At 56.5% G+C, this 14533-nt stretch overlaps 4 non-coding genes across 4 annotated transcripts; all 4 read right to left on the bottom strand.

Annotated features, from left to right (window-relative positions):
* Nucleotides 1-340: 340 nt before the first annotated feature.
* Nucleotides 341-412, bottom strand: TRNAW-CCA (transfer RNA tryptophan (anticodon CCA)). Its single transcript has one exon. It is a non-coding gene; the product is annotated as a tRNA-Trp (tRNA).
* Nucleotides 413-3956: 3544 nt separating this feature from the next.
* Nucleotides 3957-4028, bottom strand: TRNAW-CCA (transfer RNA tryptophan (anticodon CCA)). The gene has a single exon. It is a non-coding gene; the product is annotated as a tRNA-Trp (tRNA).
* Nucleotides 4029-7567: 3539 nt separating this feature from the next.
* TRNAW-CCA (transfer RNA tryptophan (anticodon CCA)) lies at nucleotides 7568-7639 on the bottom strand. Its single transcript has one exon. It is a non-coding gene; the product is annotated as a tRNA-Trp (tRNA).
* A 3539-nt stretch (nucleotides 7640-11178) lies between these two features.
* TRNAW-CCA (transfer RNA tryptophan (anticodon CCA)) lies at nucleotides 11179-11250 on the bottom strand. Its single transcript has one exon. It is a non-coding gene; the product is annotated as a tRNA-Trp (tRNA).
* Between the last annotated feature and the right edge of the window lie 3283 nt (nucleotides 11251-14533).

Here is a 14533-nt window from a genome sequence, read left to right as displayed (position 1 = left end):
GGGCAAAGTGAGGCGGGTGGCTCAGCACAGCAGCACCCCGTCCTGTCCCGCCACATCCCCCACCCAGCCTTCTGCCCCCCTGCGATACACCTGGAGTGCTCTTCCAGCCCACGGTTGGGAGTTGTCCTAGATCAGGGGAATCTCGGAAGGCACTCTGGCTCCTGGCCGGGACAGGCAACCAGGAAGGGCTGGGACCTGCCTCCCTTTAGAACAGCTATCCTGGAGCTGTTTGGGGAAAAAGGCCTCCTTTGGCATCTGCTTGCTGCCTCAAGTCATCAGCAAGACAGCAAGGAAGCCACCACAAGTGGTGACTGTCTCCTAGGACGTAAAAGGAGGTCCTTGACCCCAGTGTGATTTGAACACACAACCATCTGATCTGGAGTCAGACATGCTACCATTGCACCATGGGGCCACGTGGTGTGGCAGCTGCGCTTTCCTCTTCATGCCTGCCTGAAAGAAGGCCTTCCTCTCGGTGCACCAAGCGATTTTGGCCCCTGCCCTATTCCAAGCGCCCATCCCCCTGCATTCTCCAGACTTTTCCTACGGTTCCTGTGACTGGCATAGAAATCCAGAAAGAACGACCGAACCTCAGCACGATGTTAACACAGCGCCTACTTAAGCGTCTAGCTGAAATATCGGTGGTATCCTTCAAAGAGCTGACAAACTCCCCTCCGGCAAGCCAGTTCAGACACAGAGGAAACACCCACTGGCTTCACAGTCGTAGTTGTCCCCTGCCAGCTCCTACTTGAACCACTGGAAAGGATCATTCATAATGGCAGCATGTACTCAAGCAGGAGTGTACCTGAGAGAAAGATTCTCCACTCCCCTCTCCTGCCCTTTACGCAGCCTCCCCACTTCCCAGAGGCAACGGCGGGAAAGGCTGGGAAATGCAGGGGAAGGGGCACTTGGCAGAGGGGAGGGGCCAAATCCCTACATGCACCAAGTGGGAGGGCTACTGGCAGCAGGTTGTGAAGCGGAGAGAGAGGAGCTTTGAGCCTGTGGCCCCAGGGGGCAAGGGTAGCCTGTGTCATGCCACATCAGACGGCGGGGTGGTGAAATCACCCTGGGGTCAGCTGTGTCCCGCTGAGTGGTTTCTGTCCCTGGGAGATCCGCACCACGCGTGGTGGTTTCTTTGCTGTGCTTGGAAGGAGGCCTCTTTTTGACCCAAACGCCCATAACGCAAAACACCAGGCCTTGAAGTCTGCGTAGATGGAAAGGTTGTCTAGTGTCATGGAGCAGGCTCGGAGACTTTCTATCTGTGGGAGAGTGGAGAGGGGCATTTCCTAGGGGTTTTCTGTGGGAGAGTGGAGAGGGGCATTTCAGGCTCCCTGTGCTGGGTCAGCCAAGTAGCAAAAATCACTTCCGCGTGTTCCCCTGCTCCAAGGGGCCTGGTTTGTGGCCAGCGAGTCTTTCCAGGGTGAGACACTGCAAGCTAAAGAGGAATATGAAGTTGGCATTTGTTAGTTGATTGGCAACGTCACATCCTGTCCAAGAAGCTAGAATTCATGAGGCTCCTGAGAGATGGTGCTTTGTAGCCAACATCGCGAAGGCAAGAATGAATGTTTGAAGGATGCCTTCCAGGGCTGGCCCTTTCCTTTGGGACCTGTGAGACCCACGGGAGAGCACAACAAGCACCAGAGGAAGGAGTGCGATGCCCAGGTGTGCACCCTCCCCTTTCCATGCAGCGCTCTCTGCTCCAGGGTGCATGGGTTGTGCTGGACCTGCTCCTGCCCCGTAGCCACTGAGGTAGTAGCACCATCATGTCTTGTAGCCATGCACTGGAGCCCTGGGCTTCCCCAGGGGGTGCTCCCCTCCCACTTCCTGCAGGACCCTCTCTCAAGCTGTGCACGCTGACCCGCCGCTACGCCAGCTCTAGGGCTCCATCTCTCCGGAGCCCTGGCCCACAGGGACTACGGGGTAGCTTTTCAGGAGGAAGGACCTGGCAAAAGGCTGGGTCCCCCTGTCTTGCCCAGGGTGGGCCACAGGAGCCCTTCACAGGTGCTGTCCCACTACCGGTCAGCAAGGGAGCTTTGACCTGCTCTGTTTCCAGCCTGGGCCGGTTCACCCCTCCTTAGGCAACCTGGAGCCTCCAAGCTCCCTCAGAGGCCCCATGTCGGTGCAGACCCCAGTGCGGACACCTGCTCGACACAGCCCGCTGCAGCCTTGAACTCCTGGGCTCAAGCAATCCACCAGCCTCAGCTTCCCAGACACTTGGATTACAGACACAAGCCACTGCGCCCAGCTGCTCCGGCCCCCTCGCAACGACAGTGTGACCCTCGCCTGCCTTATTCAAGTTGGCACGTGTAAACCTTTTGCCAGGCACTGCACAGCACTGCACTGCACTGCACTGCACTGCACTAACAGGGTCTGGGCCTAAGATTGGGATTCTACATCAACTTTCTCAATCTGGCTCCAGCCTCATCACAGGAGCACTTGAAGATACCTTTTGCACCGGCTTTTACCACAAACAGATTTACCCACTTCCAAACAACACCACAAGAAAACAGGGCTTATTACAGGGGGAAAAGGGAAAAATACGCAACTTCAAGGAAAACACGAGCCGGGGTTCACTACGTGAAATAAGAGCCAAACAAAACAGACCCCACCCCCACCCTCCAAAACAGTCCCGTGTTTCCTTCTCTCGTCCAAAGCTATGAGAACTGAAGGGAGAAAGGCTTCTTCTGTGATACCTTCTTTAAGATGAGCTTAGCTGGGGATTGGGTGTGCTCAAGTATTGCTGGACTTCTCTTGCTTTGTCTCTTGTTGGCGCTGTCTTTTTGGCTTCCCCTAGGACCAGATCGGGCCACCTCCCACGCCCCCTCACTGGATTCAGACCCGTTGTCCTACGTTTCCCTCCAAGGAACCTGTGGAACCAACCGGGGCACTCTGGTCCCGCCACCAGGGGTTGCTGACCACTCTTGAAAGGATTGGTCTGCATCAGCAGGGTTGAAATGATGCCTGTTTCTGGTGGGAACCAAGTGATGAGGTCAAAAACGTTATTTAAGGGTCAGGCCACCTGGTCCTGGGGCTGACTTCCTCCGGCAGGCAAGTTGGAACAAAGTCAAGCAGGGGCCTCAGGCTGCCGGCTGCATGAAGCAGCGAGTATGCCTGGCGACTAGCTGGAACGTTAGAGCTAAGTAGTTTAGATGCGTACGAAAAGGGTTACCGAACGCAAGGTTTGATGAAAGCGTCCAAATATTCTGCGTTGCTCAAGGTGCTTTCTCTGAAATCCCGTTGTTCCCCGCCCCTCCGCCCTCCTGCATCCTCTCTCTCTCTCCCTCTGGTCAATCAAGCTGTTCCTTACAGCACGCCTAGCTGGGAATGCGTGAGGGGAGAGACGGGCCTTCTCGCTCTAGGCAGAGCTTGGCTGATTAGTGAGGGATTCTGTCCTCCCTGAGAATCTCCCTAAGGAGCACCCAGAAATACTACTAGTGGGCAAAGCGCCGCCAGCCCCAAGGTCTGCAGGGTCTGCGTACCCCGGGCTGCACAGAGCCCTAACAGAGACCGGAGCCTGGGTGGCGGCAGCAATAACCCCAGGCTTGCAGGTGTGCTCTAGCAAGGGGGATCAGCTCGACGCAGACACTCCAGGAGAGACACCCGAGGCGTGGTTTTGGTCGGGCAAAGTGAGGCGGGTGGCTCAGCACAGCAGCACCCCGTCCTGTCCCGCCACATCCCCCACCCAGCCTTCTGCCCCCCTGCGATACACCTGGAGTGCTCTTCCAGCCCACGGTTGGGAGTTGTCCTAGATCAGGGGAATCTCGGAAGGCACTCTGGCTCCTGGCCGGGACAGGCAACCAGGAAGGGCTGGGACCTGCCTCCCTTTAGAACAGCTATCCTGGAGCTGTTTGGGGAAAAAGGCCTCCTTTGGCATCTGCTTGCTGCCTCAAGTCATCAGCAAGACAGCAAGGAAGCCACCACAAGTGGTGACTGTCTCCTAGGACGTAAAAGGAGGTCCTTGACCCCAGCGTGATTTGAACACACAACCATCTGATCTGGAGTCAGACATGCTACCATTGCACCATGGGGCCACGTGGTCTGGCAGCTGCGCTTTCCTCTTCATGCCTGCCTGAAAGAAGGCCTTCCTCTCGGTGCACCAAGCGATTTTGGCCCCTGCCCTATTCCAAGCGCCCATCCCCCTGCATTCTCCAGACTTTTCCTACGGTTCCTGTGACTGGCATAGAAATCCAGAAAGAACGACCGAACCTCAGCACGATGTTAACACAGCGCCTACTTAAGCGTCTAGCTGAAATATCGGTGGTATCCTTCAAAGAGCTGACAAACTCCCCTCCGGCAAGCCAGTTCAGACACAGAGGAAACACCCACTGGCTTCACAGTCGTAGTTGTCCCCTGCCAGCTCCTACTTGAACCACTGGAAAGGATCATTCAAAATGGCAGCATGTACTCAAGCAGGAGTGTACCTGAGAGAAAGATTCTCCACTCCCCTCTCCTGCCCTTTACGCAGCCTCCCCACTTCCCAGAGGCAACGGCGGGAAAGGCTGGGAAATGCAGGGGAAGGGGCACTTGGCAGAGGGGAGGGGCCAAATCCCTACATGCACCAAGTGGGAGGGCTACTGGCAGCAGGTTGTGAAGCGGAGAGAGAGGAGCTTTGAGCCTGTGGCCCCAGGGGGCAAGGGTAGCCTGTGTCATGCCACATCAGACGGCGGGGTGGTGAAATCACCCTGGGGTCAGCTGTGTCCCGCTGAGTGGTTTCTGTCCCTGGGAGATCCGCACCACGCGTGGTGGTTTCTTTGCTGTGCTTGGAAGGAGGCCTCTTTTTGACCCAAACGCCCATAACGCAAAACACCAGGCCTTGAAGTCTGCGTAGATGGAAAGGCTGTCTAGTGTCATGGAGCAGGCTCGGAGACTTTCTATCTGTGGGAGAGTGGAGAGGGGCATTTCCTAGGGGTTTTCTGTGGGAGAGTGGAGAGGGGCATTTCAGGCTCCCTGTGCTGGGTCAGCCAAGTAGCAAAAATCACTTCCGCGTGTTCCCCTGCTCCAAGGGGCCTGGTTTGTGGCCAGCGAGTCTTTCCAGGGTGAGACATTGCAAGCTAAAGAGGAATATGAAGTTGGCATTTGTTAGTTGATTGGCAACGTCACATCCTGTCCAAGAAGCTAGAATTCATGAGGCTCCTGAGAGATGGTGCTTTGTAGCCAACATCGCGAAGGCAAGAATGAATGTTTGAAGGATGCCTTCCAGGGCTGGCCCTTTCCTTTGGGACCTGTGAGACCCACGGGAGAGCACAACAAGCACCAGAGGAAGGAGTGCGATGCCCAGGTGTGCACCCTCCCCTTTCCATGCAGCGCTCTCTGCTCCAGGGTGCATGGGTTGTGCTGGACCTGCTCCTGCCCCGTAGCCACTGAGGTAGTAGCACCATCATGTCTTGTAGCCATGCACTGGAGCCCTGGGCTTCCCCAGGGGGTGCTCCCCTCCCACTTCCTGCAGGACCCTCTCTCAAGCTGTGCACGCTGACCAGCCGCTACCCCAGCTCTAGGGCTCCATCTCTCCGGAGCCCTGGCCCACAGGGACTACGGGGTAGCTTTTCAGGAGGAAGGACCTGGCAAAAGGCTGGGTCCCCCTGTCTTGCCCAGGGTGGGCCACAGGAGCCCTTCACAGGTGCTGTCCTACTACCGGTCAGCAAGGGAGCTTTGACCTGCTCTGTTTCCAGCCTGGGCCGGTTCACCCCTCCTTAGGCAACCTGGAGCCTCCAAGCTCCCTCAGAGGCCCCATGTCGGTGCAGACCCCAGTGCGGACACCTGCTCGACACAGCCCGCTGCAGCCTTGAACTCCTGGGCTCAAGCAATCCACCAGCCTCAGCTTCCCAGACACTTGGATTACAGACACAAGCCACTGCGCCCAGCTGCTCTGGCCCCCTCGCAACGACAGTGTGACCCTCGCCTGCCTTATTCAAGTTGGCACGTGTAAACCTTTTGCCAGGCACTGCACAGCACTGCACTGCACTGCACTGCACTAACAGGGTCTGGGCCTAAGATTGGGATTCTACATCAACTTTCTCAATCTGGCTCCAGCCTCATCACAGGAGCACTTGAAGATACCTTTTCCACCGGCTTTTACCACAAACAGATTTACCCACTTCCAAACAACACCACAAGAAAACAGGGCTTATTACAGGGGGAAAAGGGAAAAATACGCAACTTCAAGGAAAACACGAGCCGGGGTTCACTACGTGAAATAAGAGCCAAACAAAACAGACCCCACCCCCACCCTCCAAAACAGTCCCGTGTTTCCTTCTCTCGTCCAAAGCTATGAGAACTGAAGGGAGAAAGGCTTCTTCTGTGATACCTTCTTTAAGATGAGCTTAGCTGGGGATTGGGTGTGCTCAAGTATTGCTGGACTTCTCTTGCTTTGTCTCTTGTTGGCGCTGTCTTTTTGGCTTCCCCTAGGACCAGATCGGGCCACCTCCCACGCCCCCTCACTGGATTCAGACCCGTTGTCCTACGTTTCCCTCCAAGGAACCTGTGGAACCAACCGGGGCACTCTGGTCCCGCCACCAGGGGTTGCTGACCACTCTTGAAAGGATTGGTCTGCATCAGCAGGGTTGAAATGATGCCTGTTTCTGGTGGGAACCAAGTGATGAGGTCAAAAACGTTATTTAAGGGTCAGGCCACCTGGTCCTGGGGCTGACTTCCTCCGGCAGGCAAGTTGGAACAAAGTCAAGCAGGGGCCTCAGGCTGCCGGCTGCATGAAGCAGCGAGTATGCCTGGCGACTAGCTGGAACGTTAGAGCTAAGTAGTTTAGATGCGTACGAAAAGGGTTACCGAACGCAAGGTTTGATGAAAGCGTCCAAATATTCTGCGTTGCTCAAGGTGCTTTCTCTGAAATCCCGTTGTTCCCCGCCCCTCCGCCCTCCTGCATCCTCTCTCTCTCTCCCTCTGGTCAATCAAGCTGTTCCTTACAGCACGCCTAGCTGGGAATGCGTGAGGGGAGAGACGGGCCTTCTCGCTCTAGGCAGAGCTTGGCTGATTAGTGAGGGATTCTGTCCTCCCTGAGAATCTCCCTAAGGAGCACCCAGAAATACTACTAGTGGGCAAAGCGCCGCCAGCCCCAAGGTCTGCAGGGTCTGCGTACCCCGGGCTGCACAGAGCCCTAACAGAGACCGGAGCCTGGGTGGCGGCAGCAATAACCCCAGGCTTGCAGGTGTGCTCTAGCAAGGGGGATCAGCTCGACGCAGACACTCCAGGAGAGACACCCGAGGCGTGGTTTTGGTCGGGCAAAGTGAGGCGGGTGGCTCAGCACAGCAGCACCCCGTCCTGTCCCGCCACATCCCCCACCCAGCCTTCTGCCCCCCTGCGATACACCTGGAGTGCTCTTCCAGCCCACGGTTGGGAGTTGTCCTAGATCAGGGGAATCTCGGAAGGCACTCTGGCTCCTGGCCGGGACAGGCAACCAGGAAGGGCTGGGACCTGCCTCCCTTTAGAACAGCTATCCTGGAGCTGTTTGGGGAAAAAGGCCTCCTTTGGCATCTGCTTGCTGCCTCAAGTCATCAGCAAGACAGCAAGGAAGCCACCACAAGTGGTGACTGTCTCCTAGGACGTAAAAGGAGGTCCTTGACCCCAGTGTGATTTGAACACACAACCATCTGATCTGGAGTCAGACATGCTACCATTGCACCATGGGGCCACGTGGTGTGGCAGCTGCGCTTTCCTCTTCATGCCTGCCTGAAAGAAGGCCTTCCTCTCGGTGCACCAAGCGATTTTGGCCCCTGCCCTATTCCAAGCGCCCATCCCCCTGCATTCTCCAGACTTTTCCTACGGTTCCTGTGACTGGCATAGAAATCCAGAAAGAACGACCGAACCTCAGCACGATGTTAACACAGCGCCTACTTAAGCGTCTAGCTGAAATATCGGTGGTATCCTTCAAAGAGCTGACAAACTCCCCTCCGGCAAGCCAGTTCAGACACAGAGGAAACACCCACTGGCTTCACAGTCGTAGTTGTCCCCTGCCAGCTCCTACTTGAACCACTGGAAAGGATCATTCAAAATGGCAGCATGTACTCAAGCAGGAGTGTACCTGAGAGAAAGATTCTCCACTCCCCTCTCCTGCCCTTTACGCAGCCTCCCCACTTCCCAGAGGCAACGGCGGGAAAGGCTGGGAAATGCAGGGGAAGGGGCACTTGGCAGAGGGGAGGGGCCAAATCCCTACATGCACCAAGTGGGAGGGCTACTGGCAGCAGGTTGTGAAGCGGAGAGAGAGGAGCTTTGAGCCTGTGGCCCCAGGGGGCAAGGGTAGCCTGTGTCATGCCACATCAGACGGCGGGGTGGTGAAATCACCCTGGGGTCAGCTGTGTCCCGCTGAGTGGTTTCTGTCCCTGGGAGATCCGCACCACGCGTGGTGGTTTCTTTGCTGTGCTTGGAAGGAGGCCTCTTTTTGACCCAAACGCCCATAACGCAAAACACCAGGCCTTGAAGTCTGCGTAGATGGAAAGGCTGTCTAGTGTCATGGAGCAGGCTCGGAGACTTTCTATCTGTGGGAGAGTGGAGAGGGGCATTTCCTAGGGGTTTTCTGTGGGAGAGTGGAGAGGGGCATTTCAGGCTCCCTGTGCTGGGTCAGCCAAGTAGCAAAAATCACTTCCGCGTGTTCCCCTGCTCCAAGGGGCCTGGTTTGTGGCCAGCGAGTCTTTCCAGGGTGAGACACTGCAAGCTAAAGAGGAATATGAAGTTGGCATTTGTTAGTTGATTGGCAACGTCACATCCTGTCCAAGAAGCTAGAATTCATGAGGCTCCTGAGAGATGGTGCTTTGTAGCCAACATCGCGAAGGCAAGAATGAATGTTTGAAGGATGCCTTCCAGGGCTGGCCCTTTCCTTTGGGACCTGTGAGACCCACGGGAGAGCACAACAAGCACCAGAGGAAGGAGTGCGATGCCCAGGTGTGCACCCTCCCCTTTCCATGCAGCGCTCTCTGCTCCAGGGTGCATGGGTTGTGCTGGACCTGCTCCTGCCCCGTAGCCACTGAGGTAGTAGCACCATCATGTCTTGTAGCCATGCACTGGAGCCCTGGGCTTCCCCAGGGGGTGCTCCCCTCCCACTTCCTGCAGGACCCTCTCTCAAGCTGTGCACGCTGACCCGCCGCTACGCCAGCTCTAGGGCTCCATCTCTCCGGAGCCCTGGCCCACAGGGACTACGGGGTAGCTTTTCAGGAGGAAGGACCTGGCAAAAGGCTGGGTCCCCCTGTCTTGCCCAGGGTGGGCCACAGGAGCCCTTCACAGGTGCTGTCCCACTACCGGTCAGCAAGGGAGCTTTGACCTGCTCTGTTTCCAGCCTGGGCCGGTTCACCCCTCCTTAGGCAACCTGGAGCCTCCAAGCTCCCTCAGAGGCCCCATGTCGGTGCAGACCCCAGTGCGGACACCTGCTCGACACAGCCCGCTGCAGCCTTGAACTCCTGGGCTCAAGCAATCCACCAGCCTCAGCTTCCCAGACACTTGGATTACAGACACAAGCCACTGCGCCCAGCTGCTCCGGCCCCCTCGCAACGACAGTGTGACCCTCGCCTGCCTTATTCAAGTTGGCACGTGTAAACCTTTTGCCAGGCACTGCACAGCACTGCACTGCACTGCACTGCACTAACAGGGTCTGGGCCTAAGATTGGGATTCTACATCAACTTTCTCAATCTGGCTCCAGCCTCATCACAGGAGCACTTGAAGATACCTTTTCCACCGGCTTTTACCACAAACAGATTTACCCACTTCCAAACAACACCACAAGAAAACAGGGCTTATTACAGGGGGAAAAGGGAAAAATACGCAACTTCAAGGAAAACACGAGCCGGGGTTCACTACGTGAAATAAGAGCCAAACAAAACAGACCCCACCCCCACCCTCCAAAACAGTCCCGTGTTTCCTTCTCTCGTCCAAAGCTATGAGAACTGAAGGGAGAAAGGCTTCTTCTGTGATACCTTCTTTAAGATGAGCTTAGCTGGGGATTGGGTGTGCTCAAGTATTGCTGGACTTCTCTTGCTTTGTCTCTTGTTGGCGCTGTCTTTTTGGCTTCCCCTAGGACCAGATCGGGCCACCTCCCACGCCCCCTCACTGGATTCAGACCCGTTGTCCTACGTTTCCCTCCAAGGAACCTGTGGAACCAACCGGGGCACTCTGGTCCCGCCACCAGGGGTTGCTGACCACTCTTGAAAGGATTGGTCTGCATCAGCAGGGTTGAAATGATGCCTGTTTCTGGTGGGAACCAAGTGATGAGGTCAAAAACGTTATTTAAGGGTCAGGCCAGCTGGTCCTGGGGCTGACTTCCTCCGGCAGGCAAGTTGGAACAAAGTCAAGCAGGGGCCTCAGGCTGCCGGCTGCATGAAGCAGCGAGTATGCCTGGCGACTAGCTGGAACGTTAGAGCTAAGTAGTTTAGATGCGTACGAAAAGGGTTACCGAACGCAAGGTTTGATGAAAGCGTCCAAATATTCTGCGTTGCTCAAGGTGCTTTCTCTGAAATCCCGTTGTTCCCCGCCCCTCCGCCCTCCTGCATCCTCTCTCTCTCTCCCTCTGGTCAATCAAGCTGTTCCTTACAGCACGCCTAGCTGGGAATGCGTGAGGGGAGAGACGGGCCTTCTCGCTCTAGGCAGAGCTTGGCTGATTAGTGAGGGATTCTGTCCTCCCTGAGAATCTCCCTAAGGAGCACCCAGAAATACTACTAGTGGGCAAAGCGCCGCCAGCCCCAAGGTCTGCAGGGTCTGCGTACCCCGGGCTGCACAGAGCCCTAACAGAGACCGGAGCCTGGGTGGCGGCAGCAATAACCCCAGGCTTGCAGGTGTGCTCTAGCAAGGGGGATCAGCTCGACGCAGACACTCCAGGAGAGACACCCGAGGCGTGGTTTTGGTCGGGCAAAGTGAGGCGGGTGGCTCAGCACAGCAGCACCCCGTCCTGTCCCGCCACATCCCCCACCCAGCCTTCTGCCCCCCTGCGATACACCTGGAGTGCTCTTCCAGCCCACGGTTGGGAGTTGTCCTAGATCAGGGGAATCTCGGAAGGCACTCTGGCTCCTGGCCGGGACAGGCAACCAGGAAGGGCTGGGACCTGCCTCCCTTTAGAACAGCTATCCTGGAGCTGTTTGGGGAAAAAGGCCTCCTTTGGCATCTGCTTGCTGCCTCAAGTCATCAGCAAGACAGCAAGGAAGCCACCACAAGTGGTGACTGTCTCCTAGGACGTAAAAGGAGGTCCTTGACCCCAGTGTGATTTGAACACACAACCATCTGATCTGGAGTCAGACATGCTACCATTGCACCATGGGGCCACGTGGTGTGGCAGCTGCGCTTTCCTCTTCATGCCTGCCTGAAAGAAGGCCTTCCTCTCGGTGCACCAAGCGATTTTGGCCCCTGCCCTATTCCAAGCGCCCATCCCCCTGCATTCTCCAGACTTTTCCTACGGTTCCTGTGACTGGCATAGAAATCCAGAAAGAACGACCGAACCTCAGCACGATGTTAACACAGCGCCTACTTAAGCGTCTAGCTGAAATATCGGTGGTATCCTTCAAAGAGCTGACAAACTCCCCTCCGGCAAGCCAGTTCAGACACAGAGGAAACACCCACTGGCTTCACAGTCGTAGTTGTCCCCTGCCAGCTCCTACTTGAACCACTGGAAAGGATCATTCAAAATGGCAGCATGTACTCAAGCAGGAGTGTACCTGAGAGAAAGATTCTCCACTCCCCTCTCCTGCCCTTTACGCAGCCTCCCCACTTCCCAGAGGCAACGGCGGGAAAGGCTGGGAAATGCAGGGGAAGGGGCACTTGGCAGAGGGGAGGGGCCAAATCCCTACATGCACCAAGTGGGAGGGCTACTGGCAGCAGGTTGTGAAGCGGAGAGAGAGGAGCTTTGAGCCTGTGGCCCCAGGGGGCAAGGGTAGCCTGTGTCATGCCACATCAGACGGCGGGGTGGTGAAATCACCCTGGGGTCAGCTGTGTCCCGCTGAGTGGTTTCTGTCCCTGGGAGATCCGCACCACGCGTGGTGGTTTCTTTGCTGTGCTTGGAAGGAGGCCTCTTTTTGACCCAAACGCCCATAACGCAAAACACCAGGCCTTGAAGTCTGCGTAGATGGAAAGGCTGTCTAGTGTCATGGAGCAGGCTCGGAGACTTTCTATCTGTGGGAGAGTGGAGAGGGGCATTTCCTAGGGGTTTTCTGTGGGAGAGTGGAGAGGGGCATTTCAGGCTCCCTGTGCTGGGTCAGCCAAGTAGCAAAAATCACTTCCGCGTGTTCCCCTGCTCCAAGGGGCCTGGTTTGTGGCCAGCGAGTCTTTCCAGGGTGAGACATTGCAAGCTAAAGAGGAATATGAAGTTGGCATTTGTTAGTTGATTGGCAACGTCACATCCTGTCCAAGAAGCTAGAATTCATGAGGCTCCTGAGAGATGGTGCTTTGTAGCCAACATCGCGAAGGCAAGAATGAATGTTTGAAGGATGCCTTCCAGGGCTGGCCCTTTCCTTTGGGACCTGTGAGACCCACGGGAGAGCACAACAAGCACCAGAGGAAGGAGTGCGATGCCCAGGTGTGCACCCTCCCCTTTCCATGCAGCGCTCTCTGCTCCAGGGTGCATGGGTTGTGCTGGACCTGCTCCTGCCCCGTAGCCACTGAGGTAGTAGCACCATCATGTCTTGTAGCCATGCACTGGAGCCCTGGGCTTCCCCAGGGGGTGCTCCCCTCCCACTTCCTGCAGGACCCTCTCTCAAGCTGTGCACGCTGACCCGCCGCTACGCCAGCTCTAGGGCTCCATCTCTCCGGAGCCCTGGCCCACAGGGACTACGGGGTAGCTTTTCAGGAGGAAGGACCTGGCAAAAGGCTGGGTCCCCCTGTCTTGCCCAGGGTGGGCCACAGGAGCCCTTCACAGGTGCTGTCCCACTACCGGTCAGCAAGGGAGCTTTGACCTGCTCTGTTTCCAGCCTGGGCCGGTTCACCCCTCCTTAGGCAACCTGGAGCCTCCAAGCTCCCTCAGAGGCCCCATGTCGGTGCAGACCCCAGTGCGGACACCTGCTCGACACAGCCCGCTGCAGCCTTGAACTCCTGGGCTCAAGCAATCCACCAGCCTCAGCTTCCCAGACACTTGGATTACAGACACAAGCCACTGCGCCCAGCTGCTCCGGCCCCCTCGCAACGACAGTGTGACCCTCGCCTGCCTTATTCAAGTTGGCACGTGTAAACCTTTTGCCAGGCACTGCACAGCACTGCACTGCACTGCACTGCACTGCACTAACAGGGTCTGGGCCTAAGATTGGGATTCTACATCAACTTTCTCAATCTGGCTCCAGCCTCATCACAGGAGCACTTGAAGATACCTTTTCCACCGGCTTTTACCACAAACAGATTTACCCACTTCCAAACAACACCACAAGAAAACAGGGCTTATTACAGGGGGAAAAGGGAAAAATACGCAACTTCAAGGAAAACACGAGCCGGGGTTCACTACGTGAAATAAGAGCCAAACAAAACAGACCCCACCCCCACCCTCCAAAACAGTCCCGTGTTTCCTTCTCTCGTCCAAAGCTATGAGAACTGAAGGGAGAAAGGCTTCTTCTGTGATACCTTCTTTAAGATGAGCTTAGCTGGGGATTGGGTGTGCTCAAGTATTGCTGGACTTCTCTTGCTTTGTCTCTTGTTGGCGCTGTCTTTTTGGCTTCCCCTAGGACCAGATCGGGCCACCTCCCACGCCCCCTCACTGGATTCAGACCCGTTGTCCTACGTTTCCCTCCAAGGAACCTGTGGAACCAACCGGGGCACTCTGGTCCCGCCACCAGGGGTTGCTGACCACTCTTGAAAGGATTGGTCTGCATCAGCAGGGTTGAAATGATGCCTGTTTCTGGTGGGAACCAAGTGATGAGGTCAAAAACGTTATTTAAGGGTCAGGCCACCTGGTCCTGGGGCTGACTTCCTCCGGCAGGCAAGTTGGAACAAAGTCAAGCAGGGGCCTCAGGCTGCCGGCTGCATGAAGCAGCGAGTATGCCTGGCGACTAGCTGGAACGTTAGAGCTAAGTAGTTTAGATGCGTACGAAAAGGGTTACCGAACGCAAGGTTTGATGAAAGCGTCCAAATATTCTGCGTTGCTCAAGGTGCTTTCTCTGAAATCCCGTTGTTCCCCGCCCCTCCGCCCTCCTGCATCCTCTCTCTCTCTCCCTCTGGTCAATCAAGCTGTCCCTTACAGCACGCCTAGCTGGGAATGCGTGAGGGGAGAGACGGGCCTTCTCGCTCTAGGCAGAGCTTGGCTGATTAGTGAGGGATTCTGTCCTCCCTGAGAATCTCCCTAAGGAGCACCCAGAAATACTACTAGTGGGCAAAGCGCCGCCAGCCCCAAGGTCTGCAGGGTCTGCGTACCCCGGGCTGCACAGAGCCCTAACAGAGACCGGAGCCTGGGTGGCGGCAGCAATAACCCCAGGCTTGCAGGTGTGCTCTAGCAAGGGGGATCAGCTCGACGCAGACACTCCAGGAGAGACACCCGAGGCGTGGTTTTGGTCGGGCAAAGTGAGGCGGGTGGCTCAGCACAGCAGCACCCCGTCCTGTCCCGCCACATCCCCCACCCAGCCTTCTGCCCCC

This window comes from Alligator mississippiensis, chromosome 11 (assembly GCF_030867095.1).
Source record: "Alligator mississippiensis isolate rAllMis1 chromosome 11, rAllMis1, whole genome shotgun sequence".
NCBI lineage: Eukaryota > Metazoa > Chordata > Crocodylia > Alligatoridae > Alligator > Alligator mississippiensis.
This window is presented reverse-complemented; position numbering and strand designations above follow the sequence as displayed.